Raw genomic sequence first — 18,364 nt, 5'->3', positions numbered from 1 at the left:
CAGGTGAGCAGTGTAGAGTGGTGTGCAGTATGCTCTAAACAGAGACACCTTCACTCCATCTGTACACATGTTAAACTTCATCTGACAATTGCTCTGAAATAAAATGACCTAGATATTTAACATTATCACAAACAGTAAGGTTATTATCAGACAATTTAAAAACAGGAAATGTCAAGCATTTGTCCTCTTTGGTCCTGCAAATTAAGACAACACTTACTGGCATTGTATTTGATATCATGTACCAAACCATATTCAGTACATATTGTGAGGAGCTGCTGGAGACCAGCACTACTTGGGCTCAGAACAACAAGATCATCTGTGTACATTAAATGGTTCACTAGGGTATTACCAATAAGGCACCCAGTGTTACAACCATTCAGTTGCTTGGACAAATCATCAACATACAGATTAAAAAGAACTGGGAAGGGATAAGATTCCACCTTGACGGACCCCATTACTAACCCCAAAAAGGGTTGATATGTTGCTCCATTTAACTTGCATAGTCTGATGGGCATACCAAAAGGCCAGAATCCTAACAATATAGCTGGGCAAACCTCTTTGACATAGCATGAGTTTTTTTTATGGTTGACGGTCAAAGGCTTTAGAAGCATCAATAAAACATAAAAGAAATTAGAGGTTTTGCCATCTGTATTTGTTTACAATTTCCTTTAAGGCATACAGAGGTCAGTGTGCCATTTGCTTTAAAACCAAACTGCTTGTCTGTGGAGTAGATTAACTCCTTAACTCTGTCCAGCAGAATTCTCTCCAGGACTTTTGACAGTATATATTATATTAAGTTGATATCTGAAGCAACTTGTTGTTAATGTTTTATTTGTTTATTTAATGTTGACTTTCAACTGAAAATATTATTTTACTCATCAGCAATGGTGCATTTTGTATAGTCTAGACTAGCCATCTTGTCTCAGTTGTTGAGATCAAATAATCATTATCCCCTAGGCATCCAGGAAGTTAGTGAAACTATACAGTAAGCATTCCTGCATAACCCAAGAGTCTGTTGGGTTGGCCTGCATTCATGGGAACCAGTCTGTGAGCGGCCACACTCCAGTCAACTTTCTGGAGCTGTCGCTTTCTTTTTCTGAAAGACATCTGGAAAACACTTATGGCTAAACAATAACAAATTGGCAAACACATATTTTTAAACATCCTTATCATCTCATGAGTGCAAATGATCACCAAAGATGAAACTACAACATTTAAAAGGCTTTACTTGGTAAACAATGTTTAATAGTTTTTATCCACAATTACAATCACAAGGACAAACAATGTCCCCCCCACCCCAAAAAACATTTTTCAATAGTAAATTGCTATGTATACAGATGTAGTGTTCATAGTGTAAATGTTTTGATTATATTTTAGGAATAAATGTATATATTACTTTACACTTCATAGAACTTGTCTTGATCCCGCAATACATTGCACTGCCGGGATTGCCCACCAAATTACTGTTCTCAATCTTCCCTTGTTTATTAAAGCAGCATGATCACAAATATCAAATGTTTGATGCACCCAATACATACTGTTGTACTATACTTTAAGATTCTACTATTCTACTACTATTCACTGTTTTTCAAGCATGCAGCGTGCTGCACTCGAGCAGCCAGGCATGAAGTGGGTAAGGTGTGAGCAAGGTGTGAGCGGGACAGGGCAGCACCGGGCAAAACAGAGCGAGGCGTGGACAAAACACAGTGTTTCTGGTGTGAGTTTCAATGACTAGAAGTTAGCCCAATAGAATGTAGTGCATATACTTGGTAATAGCTTTCACTCTCTCCTGTTATCTCCCCATCTACATATATTTGTGGTGTTCAGCTGCGTCGAGGAGCTGCACACCAGCTGTGATCTTCATCCACATAGGCTGATGCGGTGAGCACTCCACTGGCTGATATCCCGATCAGCCCCGGGACTGAGACTGGTGGAGATGTTACGGGAGGAGAGATGAGGGAGAGATGCCTGAAGGATCTATAAGGGCAGAAATTAAATATAAACAGTTTGTTTTGAACCCACAGCATATTACTAAACAGAAAGCTTAGTGATGGGAGTCACTACCTATTGAATATTGGCCATGCATGCTGTGGAAATGATCCACAATGCCCCAAACATATCTCACAAGGGCAAAAAAAAGCCCTTAAAAGTGTATTTTTCCTACCCTGCTCCACAACATAACATTATGTAATACAACATTGTTATACAACATTATAACATTTAAATTCCCAAAATATTCAAGACCTGTAAATTATTAGATTCATTTTTAATGCGTTTCCAGACTTTCCACACCTGTGTAGGTACCCTGTGAACACAGGCCAAGATCAAGTAATGTAGCTGAAGAATAATTTGCGGGTAGATCATCATGATTAGATATAATTTTAGTATTCATTAATGCTGTCAAGTAAAAAAAAAAAGTTTGTTTCATATCAATATTAATTTCAGCTGAATTATTATTTTCCAAGGACAGGAAAAATGTGTAACAAAACAAGAGCTTCAACATAATATTGCCTGTGTACTTGTATTGCCTTATTACCGACTCTGGTAGAGTGGCTTGTTGTTTCTGTCCTGCTGTCCTCTGTGTCTTCTGCTGTCAGATGTGACTCCTGGCCAGTGCCAGACAGGGTTGTATCTGGTTGAGGATGGCTGTAACACATGAGAAAATGATTTAACAGTTTGCTCTTACTACCTTCTTCCATGCAAAACAAGACTAGAACCTATCCCTGATGCATTTATTCAGGACCAGGCATGTCCAAAGTCCGGCCCTGGGGCCAATTGTGGCCCGTGGACAGATTTTTTTATTGGTTAATCAAGCAAGTTCAATTTGCATTTGTTTCCTTCACCTAACAATGACAGCACTATCATACAGTTTGTAGAAACACCAGGTAGGAACAGCACATGCAGAACTACTGTTTTCAGATGGCAAACAAAGTACAATTGTATGTGATTTTTATTTATATTTTTTAATAACACCCATATGAGGTGAGAAGCACCTGCACGGCCGCCTCACCCCCAATTCAAAAAAGTTTGGACAATCCTGCACTAGATGGACAATGTCGGCGTGGCAGAGAGAGAGACAGTTAGACCAGACTCAAATGGGGGTCCGTGGCACTTTGCCAGGGGGTCCACGAAAAGTGTTCAGGAAAATAAAAATAAAAACTTTTTGTGTGTGTGCAAAAGCTTCATAGTTCAACTAAAACATTGTAGGCCTATGCTTTAAATTTAAAATGTTTATTGTCTTATATACTTGTGCCTGCTTCAATAAAATTGTCTCTCCCTGTCCCTGATCACTCACCTGTGTACTCCCTCGGCTGGGTGTAATTTTCAACCAGGAACTCCTAGGTCAGCTGATTCCTACTGAATTGACCAAAACAGTTCAATAATTGCAACCCTGTCAAAATCTTATTGCTATGCTAGTTATTGTTATTAGTTATAGTATGAGTATTAGTTGACCAATTCTATGGGTCAGTCATAATTTTGTAGAAAGAATGCTACTGTCTGAAACTCATTCAAAAGAATCCATCCTTACATAATGAAAAATTAAATTGTTGATATTAACACTTCAAGAGACAAAGTAGTAATAATTTTGTTTGATATTTTTTCTAACTAATGGATTGCGTGAGCATTGAACACGTCACGGTGGCGCAGTGGAAGGCTCGGATGATGCCCTCCTCCACGTACGGCTTCAACTGCTTCAGGAACTCCGCGGCTGCCGCGACCTGGAGACAGAGGAATAGAAGGAAAGGTCTGAGGATGGAGATATCGCATTAACTGTGATAGACTAGATATCAGAAGGAACAGCCTCCATGCAATCCTACACCACCGGCTTGTTTTATAGCTCTTTGGAATCTCAATGTTGTATTGGCAACATACTGCCTTCTTATAACACTTAAGCCATTACATTCCCATTAGTGGACAGACTGCTGCCATGGCAACAGAAACAACACCATTAAAATACAGCCATGGGCCATGGGGCTAAAATGGTTTTCCCCCACCATCTAGTCTCGTATCTATACTAGACTGTATCTATACTATCGACCCTACCCCATATTTATCTACATGATATTCATCCAAAAGAAAGGTTGTGATTTACAGGGAGGAAAAATAACAATATGAGGAAATGTAAGCTATGTATGAGGGAATACAAAGAAACACAAAACATTAAAAAGAAGAATAAAATAGAAATCAGATGAGAAACAAAAAATTGTCAAATATTGTAGGCCTAGGCTACTCACCAAGCTGGCCTCCCATCATGGTACCCAGGCCAGGCCAGTGTACACACCATTAACCACTGACAACTTGATGGAGGACAGACCAGCTGCAAATAACAAGGCAAGTCACAACAACACTCACCTTTAAGAACGGGGTTTCCACGGTTCTCTGTGTCAGGGACATTGTGGGGCTGGATCTGGGCTCTCTGACTGCGGTGTCGGAGAAGATGACTTTGTCCAGGCTACGCTCCATCATGAGCAATGACTCGCACCCATTCCACGGCGTGCTAGTCAAACACAGGAGTACGTTCAGTGAGAGGCTGATCCCACCTAGATGCAAGGAGAGGCACAGGAAATCATTCCTGCCTGTGGCCATTGGACTCTGAAAACCTCTGCTCTAGGTTAGATAGCAAGCTACAATCTGCAGTGCTGTACACATGACTACATTAGAGCTATACAGAACTATACAGACACAGCACAGCTATAAACATGTCACGTGACAGACTTTACTGTAACAGGTATCAGCATGCCATCTTTGTATTATACTCTGATGATAACGTTTACACAGGAAATATGCAGCTAATGCAAATCAGTGACGCTGACCTTAGTTGGGTTATGTATCGCAATTTTTAAGCATAATAAAGTGGATTACATGGCGCCACTCTTCAATTCGACATGCATTGAATACACTGAGCAGTTACTCTGAGGGAATACAATTACTATTATAACCTGAAACGCCTGTTATTGTCACTTTTGAACCGCAGCAAAACGGCATGCATTTGAATTGAGTTTGGCTAGCCCAAGGACGCTAACGTTAATTTAGACTATTTCACGATTTTAAGGCATGAATATGTATTCATTGCTTTAACGTTACTCGGCTGACCCGTACAACAGTAGCCCTACAGTAACGCCATATTCATATACATTTGATTGATTGATTGTTTGGAGTAGTAACGTTCATAGCTATCCGATAGCTAATGCTCCAGGGTCTTACAATAACGTCACATAGGCCGTCATGTCACGTTCAATATAATGACTGTTATTCTATTATTACTATTACTATTATACAAACGTGCCCTTTGTACTTGCAGATTTAACGTTAGTTCGTGACACTAGTTTGTGAGGCTGTGTGAAGTACCTCACTCATAACGCTACTAATACCAGCCAATCGCCTGACCCAGTACAACAGCAGACCTACAGTAACGCTATATAGCGTTAAATAATAAAATGTAATGATTCATTGACATACTAGCCAAAACCATGAGGTGTCGGACTCGTGAGGTATCGGACTAGGGGGCAGTCCCCAGCTAGCCAGGATACGTTAGCCAGCTACTAAATTAACTGTACTAAGACTGGACACAGTCTTTATAGCTTACGTGAGCTGTAACGTTAGAGTCAAATTACCCCTTACGCTAGCGGGTTAAATAGTGATTTAGTTTATTTTGGGAAATTGAATGAAGCAGCTAGCTAACATTAGCTAACCTAGCTAGCGTCAGTTAGCTCACTGGGAAAGCCTGTGTAGTAACATGCTATGAAATGGCTCCCTGGTCGTGCAGTTAAATGTCTCATAAAACCAACAAAACTTCTACTTTATGTCGATTTACTTCAAGTGGCCACTTACCTGAAGCTCGTATTCCTTCCAAACTACCAAAGCTCTGTTTGTCGTTTGTCTGTTTGTTTAAGGCGGAAGAAGTTTCTGGTTGAGTTTCTGGTCAATTGTCAATTGTTTTATTCGATACGATCCGATATTCAGTGGGAGGGGACTGGGTCTAACCTGATTGGCCAGTCCGCTCAGATTTATGGCCCCAAGTTGACATGGTTGGGTGGCAGAATTCGTACTCGTAAAGAAAATCTGTACTTGTAAACAGACATCCAAGCTCGCAATATGAATTTGTCCGTGGTGCTTTCAGGGTCGCACACGAACGTAGGAAATTTGCAAGTGCTGCATTCAAGGTCGCACACGAACGTAGGAAATTTTTGTACTTGTAAAAAATATTTTTGAAGACGCACAAATTCTATCCGTGTGTACAAAACTTATTCCCAGATGCACAAGATATGTCTACAGATACAAAAATGGGTTGCCGATACAAAAATGGGTTGCAGATGCACAAAACTTTCTCTCAGATGGACAAGATATTTTTACAGGTACAAGTTTTATTTACAGACATACAAGTTCAAAGTTCAAGTTCAAAGTTTACAAACAATGTTTCTCAAGCTCAAAATATATTTGGCCCTTATTTAATTCCATACTCGTCAAGTATTGGAGGGACTGTAAGTGTTTACCCAACCTCCCCTCTGTCATTGTCAGATTCAAATCCATCAGTCTGCATTTGTCAGTTTGGGATCAACTGATTTTAACACTTTTTTTGTTACAGACGCCGAAAAGATCAACCGGGACATCGACTCGGAGAGTTGCTGGTTATGTCGTCCTCTGGCTGTGAGTGTGCGCACACACACACACGCACACACACACACACACGCACGCACACACACACACACACGCACGCACTCACGCACGCACGCACGCACACACACACACACACACACACACACAGCCTCTCTGTGTATAGGCTACTATGGATGTAACATGTGGGAAGGGTTTATTGTGAGGAATGTGTGCATGGCAGCTGATATATAAAAAGTAGAAATGTAAAAAGTAAAAGTTGTTTCTCATTTTTTGCGCTGTTGTTTTCCTAGGCTTCCCCTTCCCACATGCCATCCAGGAAAAGACGTAAGGGGACAGCAGAGCAACCGGAAGCTAAGCGGCGCAAAAGCCAGGTAGAGAACTCACACACACACACACACACACACACACACACACACGGCGCACACACAAACTCACAATCACACACCCAGTCTTTCACTCACTCACACGCACGCACACGCACACACACACACACACACACACACACACACACACATTGGTGCGTACAGGCACATCATCAGTTCTCTCTCTAACAAAATGCATCACTCTGCTTACACCTGTCAGGAGGAGGAAGCCCCGCCCCCCCGTGTGTCAGAAGACACAGCCGATGTCTCCATGGAGGAGGAAGAGGACGTCCTGCTCCCCCCAGAAACCACGCCCACAACGGGGGAAAATAGAAACTCCTCCCCAATCCTGGCGTTCCCCTTTTTCAGTCATGTCTGGGAACGCCCACAAAATGTTGAACGGCTGGCGCGCGAGTGGGGTAAAACCGGCCATATATCTCATGGGCTGACTCACCGAAAGACGCTGCTGCGGCTCTAAACTACAGGTTTGGGGGTTCTAGAGCAGAGCACAAGACGTCTGCTCAGATGTGCGTTTACTGGCTCCCGACAACATGAGAGAGAGAACCATGCCGAAGTCCAAGAGGGACAAGAAAATGTCTTTAACGAAAACAGCCAAGAAGGGCCTAGAGGCAAAGCAGGGCTTAATTGAGGAGTTGCGGAAATGTGCGGACATCTACACAAATGTGTTTATATTTTCTGTGGCCAACATGAGAAATAACAAACTGAAAGACATCAGGACAGCATGGAAACACAGCAGATTCTTCTTTGGCAAAAACAAAGTCATGATTGTTGCCCTAGGCAAACGACAAACAGACGAATACAAAGATAATTTGCACAAGATCAGCAAGTATCTGCAAGAAGAAGTGGGTGTGTTATTCACAAATAAAACAAAGGATGAGGTACAAGAGTACTTCAGTCATTTCAAAGAGATGGATTCTGCGCGGGCAGGCAACAAGGCACAGATGGATGTCACACTGGAGCAGTTGACCCACTCCATGGAGCCCCAGCTGAGGCAATTAGGACTTCCCACTGCACTCAAGAAGGGAGTGCAGTGGGGCGGCTTTAGCTCAGGAGGTAGAGCGGGTCGGCCAATGACGCAAGGGTTGGCGGTTCGATCCCCGCTCCCTCCCAGCTGCTGTCGTTGTGTCCTTGGGCAAGACACTTAACCCTCCTTGCTCCCGATGGTGTGTAGGCACCCTGCGTGGCAGCCTGCCGCCATCGGTGTATGAATGGGTGAATGTAGACTGCCTACTGATTGTAAAGCGCTTTGGATAAAAGCGCTATATAAATGCAGGCCATTTACCATTTACCAGTGGTGACGTTACTAAAAGACCATGACGTGTGCAAGGAGCTAACGCCTGACCTGAGCAGGCTCGTATTCTGAAACTCTTTGGTATCGCGATGGCGGAATTCAAAGTGCAGATGAAGCGCATGTGTGGAATTCACAAACAAGCAAGTTTGACAACTTTGCTGGGGAGGAGAAGGGACCGATGCAGGAGGAGGAGGAGGAAGATGATGCAGAATGAAACTGTTGCAAAGGCGAGTTTCTATGTTTTTACGTCAACTTTTCTTTTGCCAGCCTTCAATAACACAGGGACATTGAAACCAAAATGTCCTGACTGCCGCTACACTCCCTGGAATGTGTTGTGTCTCTACACTTTGTTCATTTTTCACCCAAAAGCGTTCACTTGAATTCTGTCCGTCACTTGAGAATTTTATATTTGGGCTGGATTGTTGATCAGTGAGCACCAATTTGTGGAGAGAACAAACTTAATGATCTTGTACATGTATGATGTCCCATTCAGAAATATTTTTTACTGTATGTGAATTCTTACCATTCATTCAACACAAATAAGAACCAAGTATGATCCTATCAGTTCATGTAAAATACAGCTTTTCATTGATGTGATAAACATTTGACTGTCATTGTTTAGCAGTTTATTTAAGATGAAGACACAGCCTCCAGAAAAGGTTAGGTTTTTCCCTGAAAACACATCTAAATGTCATTTGAAGATTAACAATTAAGTGCTGTTTAGCCATTAACAAAATTGGTCTGCAATTGCTCCATTGATCAGAAAATGACATTGTTTCAAGTGTGATTTGTAAAATAAACATGTCTTACTTTTCATTAACAAAAAAACAAAAAAAAGATGTGCGTTTACTGCGGTGGTTAAATCCCCGATCGTGTCTGCCTGGGCTGGGCTATCAGCTAAATTCTAACTTTGCTGAATGGATAGAACGGGGGTTTTTACCCCACCCTGACCACGCCCCCAGCCAGGCTGAGCCAGCTAAACCAGCGTCTATGACGAGACGTGGCCTCAACCTATTGTCGGGTGTTGCACGTAAAGATCATATATATACGGACGTTGAACACTCCAACTTACTACTTCACTGATGGCAACCTCCACATTCTTCTTCTCGCCAATTCTCAATGGCTTCCTTGTTTTGCTCGGGAGTACAAAAAAACTTTTAAAGGCGATTTTTTTTTATTACATTCGTTGTCTGCGCAGCCCACCACACAACAGCTATGTTTGCTATGTTTTTTTTAATAGCTATGTTTAATTCAAGAAAGTGTGTGGAAGTGTGTGCTTATTTTATGCAGTGTCTCTATCAGTTTCAGCTTCTATTTTCTTTTTCTATTCTATTCTTGTATTCTTGTATTTATCTTCTATTTTCTCTTCTTGTAAATAAATGTTCAAATGTTTTGTGTGAGAAAGTCTAGGATCGTTTATTTGAAAGGGGAACAAAAAGAAGTGTTGCATTGATATTTAGAGAGTGGCAGAAACACACAGACGGCCAACAAACAAGTGCCTCTTTCAGACTACAACAGTGTTTTTACAGGGACTTGCTCTTGGTCTGAATAGACCCGTGGCTCACCACCTCCTGCTGCTGTCATGTGTTCTCCATAAAGAAGTTGTCGATCAGCTCTGAGACTACTAAGGCCATGTTCACATTACAGGCAAATCAGATTTGCTGCTAAAGTCATTAATCGTCATTATCTTGATTGGTTTCCCAAATCTGATTTGGGAGTGTGTCCACACACTGCCACAAATCTGATTTGGGCAAGTGTTCAAGTCGGATCGGTGTGTCCGGACCTCCATATGTGGTTTGGGACAACTGACACAAATCAGACTTGGAGCGTCCAGACTCCTAAAACCAATCTGGATAGAATCGTTAATAGGTCACTAAAGTTCACAAATCAGATTTGGCCTCCTAGTCTGAACATGGCCTAAGACTCATCTAATCTGTGACTCCTGCCTCCATGTGGCCAGTTACACTAGGGCTAGGCTACTGTATAGAGGGCTAGGCTATAGAGGGGATTTAGAAGTGTGTATATGGTCTGAAGGAGATGAAGCAGATCAGTTGACATGCAGCTCACCTTTTCACCAGCTGTTTGCTGTCTGTCTATGTAGAGAGCAGAATGCATGATGAAGACCTTTATCATGTCAGTTTCCAAAGCCAACATAGTGCAGAGCAAATATTGGTCACATTGGAATTGTCCCTCAGGTGTGGAACCTAACAAATGCTAACCGAGTTATTTAATCTTTCATATATTATGTGCTAAGGTAAGCTCCCAGTTTACCCACCTGTTTCGGGCTCACACCAATCCTTTTGAGAGGCAGTTATTCACCTTATGTAGCCCCGCCCACTTGACCCAGTTGTGTTATGACTTCCTGTTCAAAACACCGTCTGTTTTACCTGCTCACTAGTACTGTACTGTCACAGGAAGTGTCAACACAATAGGAAGTAACTGGCTGACCCCTGTGTTGGAACATAAGGTGAATATCCATCACAATAAGAAATATCAAGCTGATGCGAGATAACTGATGCGTTTTAGGGGGGGAAGCCATTCTGAAAATGTAATTCATATTTGTTTCTATTAATGTTGTTATTATATTGTTATATAAATAGAGATCAATTAAGATATGCAAAGATCTATTGATATACATTTTTAATATTTTTAAATAGTATATTTAATATACACAAATTAATATAATAATGATTAATAATTAATAGTCATTATTCTTGGACTAGCTGGAGTATTGCACATAGTAATTCTAAAATGTAGGCCTATAAAAACTGGCTACTGAAGATATAGAAGGCACTCAAAATGGCGATTGCTTAAAGAAAAGGTTTGATATCAAACTCCTCATTTAAACCATTAGGGGACATGGTGTTAAGAGAATAAATGATTGGATGAACGCAACCCAGTGGCCGCACACTTCAAACTAGCGGGGCACAGTGTCAGCGCCCTCAGATACATTGGAGTGGAAAAAGTAGAGAAACATCCACGGGGGGGGGCGACCTTGAAAGAAAACTCCTCCAGCGAGAAACTTTCTGGATTTATTCTCTTAACACCATGTCCCCTAATGGTTTAAATGAGGAGTTTGATATCAAACCTTTTCTTTAAGCAATCGCCATTTTGAGTGCCTTCTATATCTTCAGTAGCCAGTTTTTATACATTTTAGAATTACTATGTGCAATACTCCAGCTAGTCCAAGAATAATGACTATTAATTATTAATCATTATTATATTAATTTGTACTAGACATGGCTTTTGATTTTTTTATCTTATGAATTATTGCTGTTTTTATTAGCATTCCAGTTGTGGTGTAATTTGTCATATTCACTGTTGTTTCTTTCTCCTTCTCCTTTTCCCCTTAGGCTATATTTACATTGTATTTTCTAGGCCTACTTAAATTGTTTATCTATTTTGATATGTAATATTGTTGTCTTCTTCCTATTAGTTTTACCATTATTATTAATTATTATATCCCCCGCCCGGCTGTGATGACTTGCCTTGATTGTACCTGGTGACGTCTCATACGCACAGGCCTATTTATTCTCTTCTGTAACTGCTGTCATTCATTTGCCTGATGAAGACCCAATAGGGTCGAAAGCTTGCCAACCTTGAGCGCAAATAAAAACGGGAGCTGCTAATCAGTGTGCGGACAATTCCTTTATTTTTTAATATAATTCATCTTAACATGATATCAGCCTAATCACATTTCACTGATAACAACAACATGTTTAAAGGAAAGATTTGAAATGTGATCTTACCTGGAGATGCATCGTGAAACAAAAGCAGCAACAAAACCAACGCCTTCATCTTGTTTTGATAAAGAAGTTGTATTTAACGATAAAGATATCTCAGTGACATTCAGTTAAGTCCTGTTTGCAGGGCCGTAGCCAGGGTTCCGAAATAGGGGAGGTCCAGCAAGGGGAGGCGGATTCGGCGGCGCCCTGACGGGCGCCGCCGAAAAAAAATTGAGGTTTTTCCCCCCCCTTTTTAAGCCATATTTAGAGTAATATATCATTTTAAATCAACATTAGGATTATACTGTTGTGATGTCATTATTCAGCGTTTGAAGCTCAATTTGGGCCGTTTGAAGCCCAATTTGGGCCGTTTGAAGCCAGATTTGGGCCGTTTGAAGCCCTATTTGGGTCGTTTAAAGCCAGATTTGGGCCGTTTGAAGCCTGATTTGGGCCGTTTGAGATGCACCCACTTTAAACCTGAATAAAGTAATAAAACCACTAGTAAACCAGTAGGCGGCGCCTGGCCTGCTGTTCAGTGAGTGGCCTGGCCTGGCCTGCAAAAAAAAAAAAAAAAAAAAAAAAAATTTTTTTTTTTGGCAGGCTGAAATATTAGGGGAGGTCCGGACCTCCCCGTCCTCATAGCTAGCTACGGCCCTGCCTGTTTGTATGTTTTATAGCTTTGTCCTTGATAATGAGGTTGTAGGCTAGTTGTTATCTTGTCTCAGATGAGGTTATAGGCTAGTTGTTATCTTGTCTCGGTTATAGGCTAGTTGTTATCTTGTCTCAGAGGCACAGCAAAGGCACAGCATCAAAGCTGCTCATGTATGTGGACATGCTTTTATTAGTTGAGGGTGTGTCTAGTCACAGGAAACAAACATTGTGGTCACAGCAAAGGAACATGAGCTGTTTAGCTTCTTCTTCTTCTCAAACACATCATACTAAATTACATCTTCAGAATAATCTTCCCTTTGTTCCCAAACATATGATGCATAGCTTGTATTGCTTATAGCCTATCTAAAATAAATCGTCTACAAATTATATCAATAACAAACTTTTATTTTTTATTTATTTTTTGTCTGACCGGTAAATAAAACAAGTAGATAGGCCCGGTCTGGCCCAATCACATCTTTATGATGATGAGGAGAGGGAGAGAGATGAAGGTGAGAGTGGAGGGAGGAACTTGCACTAAGCAGAAGCTAAACTGTATTAAATATAAAAGCTCCTGTGTTCTGGTCCTGTGTTTGGTCCTGTGTTCCGGTCCTGTGTTCCGGTCCTGTGTTCTGGTTCCCACATAGAAATGCAGCAGTAGGCAGCCTAACCTCACCAGCTACGAGTTAGAGAAGAAATAAGAAGCATGACCATACCAAACGAAATAATCAAAGAAGTAGCCTACTTGAAGAAACTTGCTGGATCCATAACATCACGTCTGAACAGAATCTTTTCCTGGAGTTCAGCACTTTGGTTCCTATGTTCCTTCCATAACGAACACCCACCCCTCTATTTCCAGCCCCCTTGCCTTGACCACACCCTTCTTGGGACTCCGCCTTCTATGATCTGAACTACATGCCTGTAAAGTTCCATGACTGCATCTTGAATGTTTAAATCCTCTGATAAACTGAGCAGCGCTGCTCTCTACTGCTGCTCAGGCGGGGAGGTGAAGTTACTCTTAAAGGAACATGCCAACATTTTGGAAGATTCACATATTTGCCATATTCCCGATAATAAGATGAGAAGATAGATGCTTTCTCTTCCCTGTGCGTGCAGCAGAAAGTAGCGTGGCCCCCTTCCTGCTACAGTGGTAGTGAACGGTACAGCAGCCTATCCCCTGTCTAGAACACTAACGTGATTTAAAGTCACCCATAAAACATACTTCTCATCAAAATATCTTAAAGTACGACAATACATGGCAAATTGAGGTACTCTTCTTTTGTTTTTAAATGTGAAATATCACAAAAAACACAAAAAAGTTTATTATGGGGGACACTATAAACAAGGCCAGGTCGAAACCTGGCATAGGGCCGGTGTGCTCAGTAAAGTGCAGAACTCTGCCAAGGTGTAGAGTCATTTGTGTTCAGTCTAAAATTTTGGCCCCTTGAAACCAGATTAGAGGACCATTTACATTAAGATTAGACTGTTTTTCAGTCTTAACCATCAATTTGCTGAGTGAGTGGCACTGCTCTTGCCCAGATGTAGCCATATAGGTAAAACACTAATATTTTCTGACTCACCTCCACCACCACCTGCTGATGTCTATATTATTTAACCATCTCATTCTCTTTAACAGTCCAACATTAAATCTATCAAATAAAATTAAAGCAAGAGCTTGTCCTCAAATAAAATTAATATAGTGCAATTCAAAATAAAATAGTAGAATAAATTAAATTCAAGTCACTTTCAGGAGGAATACCAAAAACCTTGTGCAATGTCAACTTAGTTTTGCAGCAGTCCAACATAAAATCATCATCTTACAGTACAATGGTGTGCAATTTTCAGTAACAGTGCTCTTAATTTTGGAGAAAGACAAAATGCTCCATGTAAGATGGTCACACACATGGACTGTACACACATCATCCAGACACAGGGCCGTAGCTAGCTATGAGGACGGGGAGGTCCGGACCTCCCCTAATATTTCAGAGGATTTTTTTTTTTTTTTTTTTTTTTTTTTTTATAAAACAATCTGCATGGAAAAGCATGAAAAACACGGGATCGCTTTTATTTTGAAACGAAAGGCAGGTCAGGCAGGAAGTCATCTGACGCCGCGTCCGTGGTAACTTGATTCCGAGAGAGCAGCAGCATGGTGGTGAGTGATGACTGTCTGTCTGCCTGGCGAGATAATTGAAGGTGAGCGAGCTGCAAGACAGAGTGAGCGAGTGAACGACAGACAGTGAGTGACACTGACAGATTTTTTAGCAACAACCAAGAAAGTAAGTGTCTAGTCTGTCTCTTAAGTAATGTTACCTGTGTGACACGTTGGGATGCTACTGGCTAATCATGCATGATGCCAATTGCCAAGCTCCCGAAGTCAGATATGCAGGTGGCTATATGCATGGTTTCAGTTTCATGACCCAATAAGTAACAAAAAGAGGTGGTGTAAAGTTAAAAACATAATATATTTTATTTTATTTTTCAATCGTTCCTATCAGGAATAAATAAATGTCCCTCTGTATGTTTTTTTTATTATCGATGATGACTTTGTGTGTTGTGTACGGCTTGGGTTGTGTACCTGTGTTTGTAGGTGTCATTTTGATATGAATTTGGCTAAAACAGTTTGTGTTTGTTAGTTACAATTATGTTGACAGGAGAGCTGAGCAGGTGGTGACATGAAAGAGAATATACTGAATAATGACATCACAACAGTATAATCCTAATGTTGATTTAAAATGATATATTACTCTAAATATGGCTTAAAAAGGGGGAAAAAAAACCTACATTTTTTTTCGGCCGAATCCGCCTCCCCTTGCTGGACCTCCCCTATTTCGGAACCCTGGCTACGGCCCTGTCCAGACACAAGACTTTTAGTAGCATCCACACCCAACATGGGTCCATGTGAAAGGATGGGAATGCGCACTGGAAGCATGTGTGTGTTTGTGGCCATCCGTGCATGTGTTGATGTGTAATCGTGTGACAATAAAGACGGGCTTGTCCGTCTGAAATCGTGGACGTGGAATCGACTGGAATGAGGCATGCGACATGTTTGGAAGAGTGTGCTGACGTCAAATGACGCTCCGCTGATGGGTAATGTGGCTAATATGTTAGCGGCTAACTGTTACTTGTCGTTACTTTACATGGCAGTAAAACGCCACCGAATGACCAAATTGATTTAACTTTTAACCATCTCGATTTCCACTTTCCATACGGACCGCCAGCATTGGTTAGTTTATAACGTGACTATATTTATAATGTTTATAACGTGCTCCAGCTTCCGGTTTATACTATCAGTCTGAATACAGCCAGGGGTTGGAGCTATTGCGCAACACCGCAAACCAGTCGGAGTACGTTATAAACGTTATAAATTGTCACGACGTTAACAACTAACCAATGCTGGCGGTCCGTATGGAAAGTGGAAATCGAAATGGTTAAAAGTTAAATCAATTTGGTCATTCAGTGGCATTATACTGCCATGTAAAGTAACGACAAGTAACAGTTCAGCTTCTGGCATACTCTTCGCGCACGCGCTGGAGGCGGGGCTCCGAGGAGGGCGCATGCACTCTGCGCAGGCCAAAACAAAACATACTCAGTGCTCAGCTCGCTCCTCCAGGAAGTCTGAATGAAATTGAATGTAACGTTCCCAATTCTATGTATTAAATTCTAAAAAACGACCCTCAACATTTGGGAAGGCTAAACCACACAACTAGTTCGTTATAATCGAACATCATGCTTCGAAGGCGACTTTACGACGGTGAGGACTCAATCACAGCAGATATCCACTGATAGCCTACCACGGAGATCTCACAGGCACAGGCAGCAAAACCCGACGCGCTGATAGAAAAATCTCCATGGACGCGCCGCGCTGCGCTCAGGCCTCGTCCCCCGACACGCCCCGTGCGATGACGTCATAATCGCCGCGCGCCCTATGCGCTTGGCTGGGCGCGAAGAGTATGCCAGAAGCTTTAGCCGCTAACATGAGCTACACTATTTTTATTTTGTGACGATTGGGGCGCGTCGAGGCACGTAGCGTGCGTCGACGTCATCGATTACGTCGACTCGCCGGGACAGCCCTAGTCCGAGGAGCAAACGATTAGTCACATTCACAGCTGCTTTACATTAGGACAAAAAAGACGATACATGTCAACTCCTCAAAAATCGAATCAATAAATTCCTAGTCGGATCGAGAGAGGCACCAGACGGTGAAATGTCCGACGACCGGCTCTTGTGGAACTCTCTGAACGAGCTAGCCACAATATTAGCCAGAGGTGCATTACCTAATTCACAAGCATGTCTCAGAGGGCTTTACAGAGATGATGTCTAGCTAAAGGCCCTGGACCTGGATACATAAAGGGCCTTCCCCCTCACAGCGCACATGCACACAATTAAGGCCAGAATAATAAAAGACTCTGGGCCAGGTTTATCCATATATCACATCAGGCGAGTGCCCAGGGGCACCAGTTCATTTGCCTTGTTGGGGGGGCACCACACATTCAAATTCAATTCTTTATAAGCTTGGTCATATTTTCTTTATATATTAGGCCTATACTCCGCGGCCGAAATTAATCTTCAATACTAAAAGAATATATGCATAATGAGAAAGAATCATGATTGGTGTGTAGGTGCCCCCTCCCCCCTCCATCACATTTGAATGTATCCAGTTCAAGCATTTTGTGTGGTGAGAGAAAACCTGTTCACCAGAGGAACTGCAAAGAAAAAGTAGGCTGAAAACTACTTCCCCAAGTGTGCTCACCACAGTCAGGCTTTTCTTAACCCTGCCTGGTAACTGTGGGTGAGAGATCTAAACAATTTAAAGAGCTCTGTCTCTCACCCTGTAGACTAATGCAGCTTTCACACCTAAACCACACTTTGCACTGAACAAGAATTGCGTGCTGAAATAACTATGACAGCATGATCACATCCGTTGGAGTATCTTCTTCATATCCTAATTAATATTCACTCACTAATAGATGAGTGTAATTGTGTTAATATTCACATCACGTACTTAAGACCTATGAATTCAAAATGTTATTTTATCATGTTAGGAGGAGTGTGAACTGGTCAAGATGAGCTCTGATAGGAAGACTGCAGAGCTGAGAATGGCTCACTCTAACCACAACACGTCACTTCCTTTAAGTTGTTTTTAGTCACACGCACACACACACGCACGCACGCACGCACGCACGCACGCACGCACGCACGCACGCACGCACGCACGCACACAGGCAGCCAGAAATGAAATTACAGGTGGGCCTGAATCAAAGTGGATGGGCTTTGTATATAGAAGAGTCGCGACATCTCCATTCACTCCAATAGACAAGTTTTTTACTCTCAAGAGTTCCAGTAAGTAAGGTCCTGGATTAAGCAGCACTGTCGAGTTGCAGCAAAATGGACAGTTTGTGTTGTACTTTGAAAGTTGTTTTTTTCTTGAATCAAATTGTACATTATCAGCTTTATTTTAGCATTCAAAAGTAGCGCGAGACCCTTTCCTGGCTGTTCATTGGCTAATGAGTCACGCATTTTGGTCCTCTGCTAACGCCACTCTCTCTAGAGGACACTAGGCCACACTATTGATGTAATTTGCATGATCAGAATCAGCTTTATTGGCCAAGGATATAGACTTACAGGGAATATGACTCCCGTATATGTTGCTCTTAATGTACTTTGAAAGGGAAAGAAAAGGTATGCATACAAGCTAAAAT

At 41.8% G+C, this 18,364-nt stretch overlaps 1 pseudogene across 1 annotated transcript; it reads left to right on the top strand.

Annotated features, from left to right (window-relative positions):
• The first annotated feature begins 7,546 nt into the window (after positions 1 to 7,546).
• LOC310784921 (mRNA turnover protein 4 homolog pseudogene) lies at positions 7,547 to 8,506 on the top strand (annotated as a pseudogene). Its single transcript has 2 exons — positions 7,547 to 8,026; positions 8,293 to 8,506. The product of its transcript is annotated as an mRNA turnover protein 4 homolog pseudogene (transcript).
• Positions 8,507 to 18,364: the final 9,858 nt, after the last annotated feature.

This window comes from Poromitra crassiceps (assembly GCF_964638095.1).
Source record: "Poromitra crassiceps genome assembly, chromosome: 11".
NCBI classification, from domain to species: Eukaryota; Metazoa; Chordata; class Actinopteri; order Beryciformes; family Melamphaidae; genus Poromitra; species Poromitra crassiceps.
The sequence above is the reverse complement of the archived record's forward strand: the minus strand, read 5'-3'. Positions and strand labels throughout refer to the sequence as shown.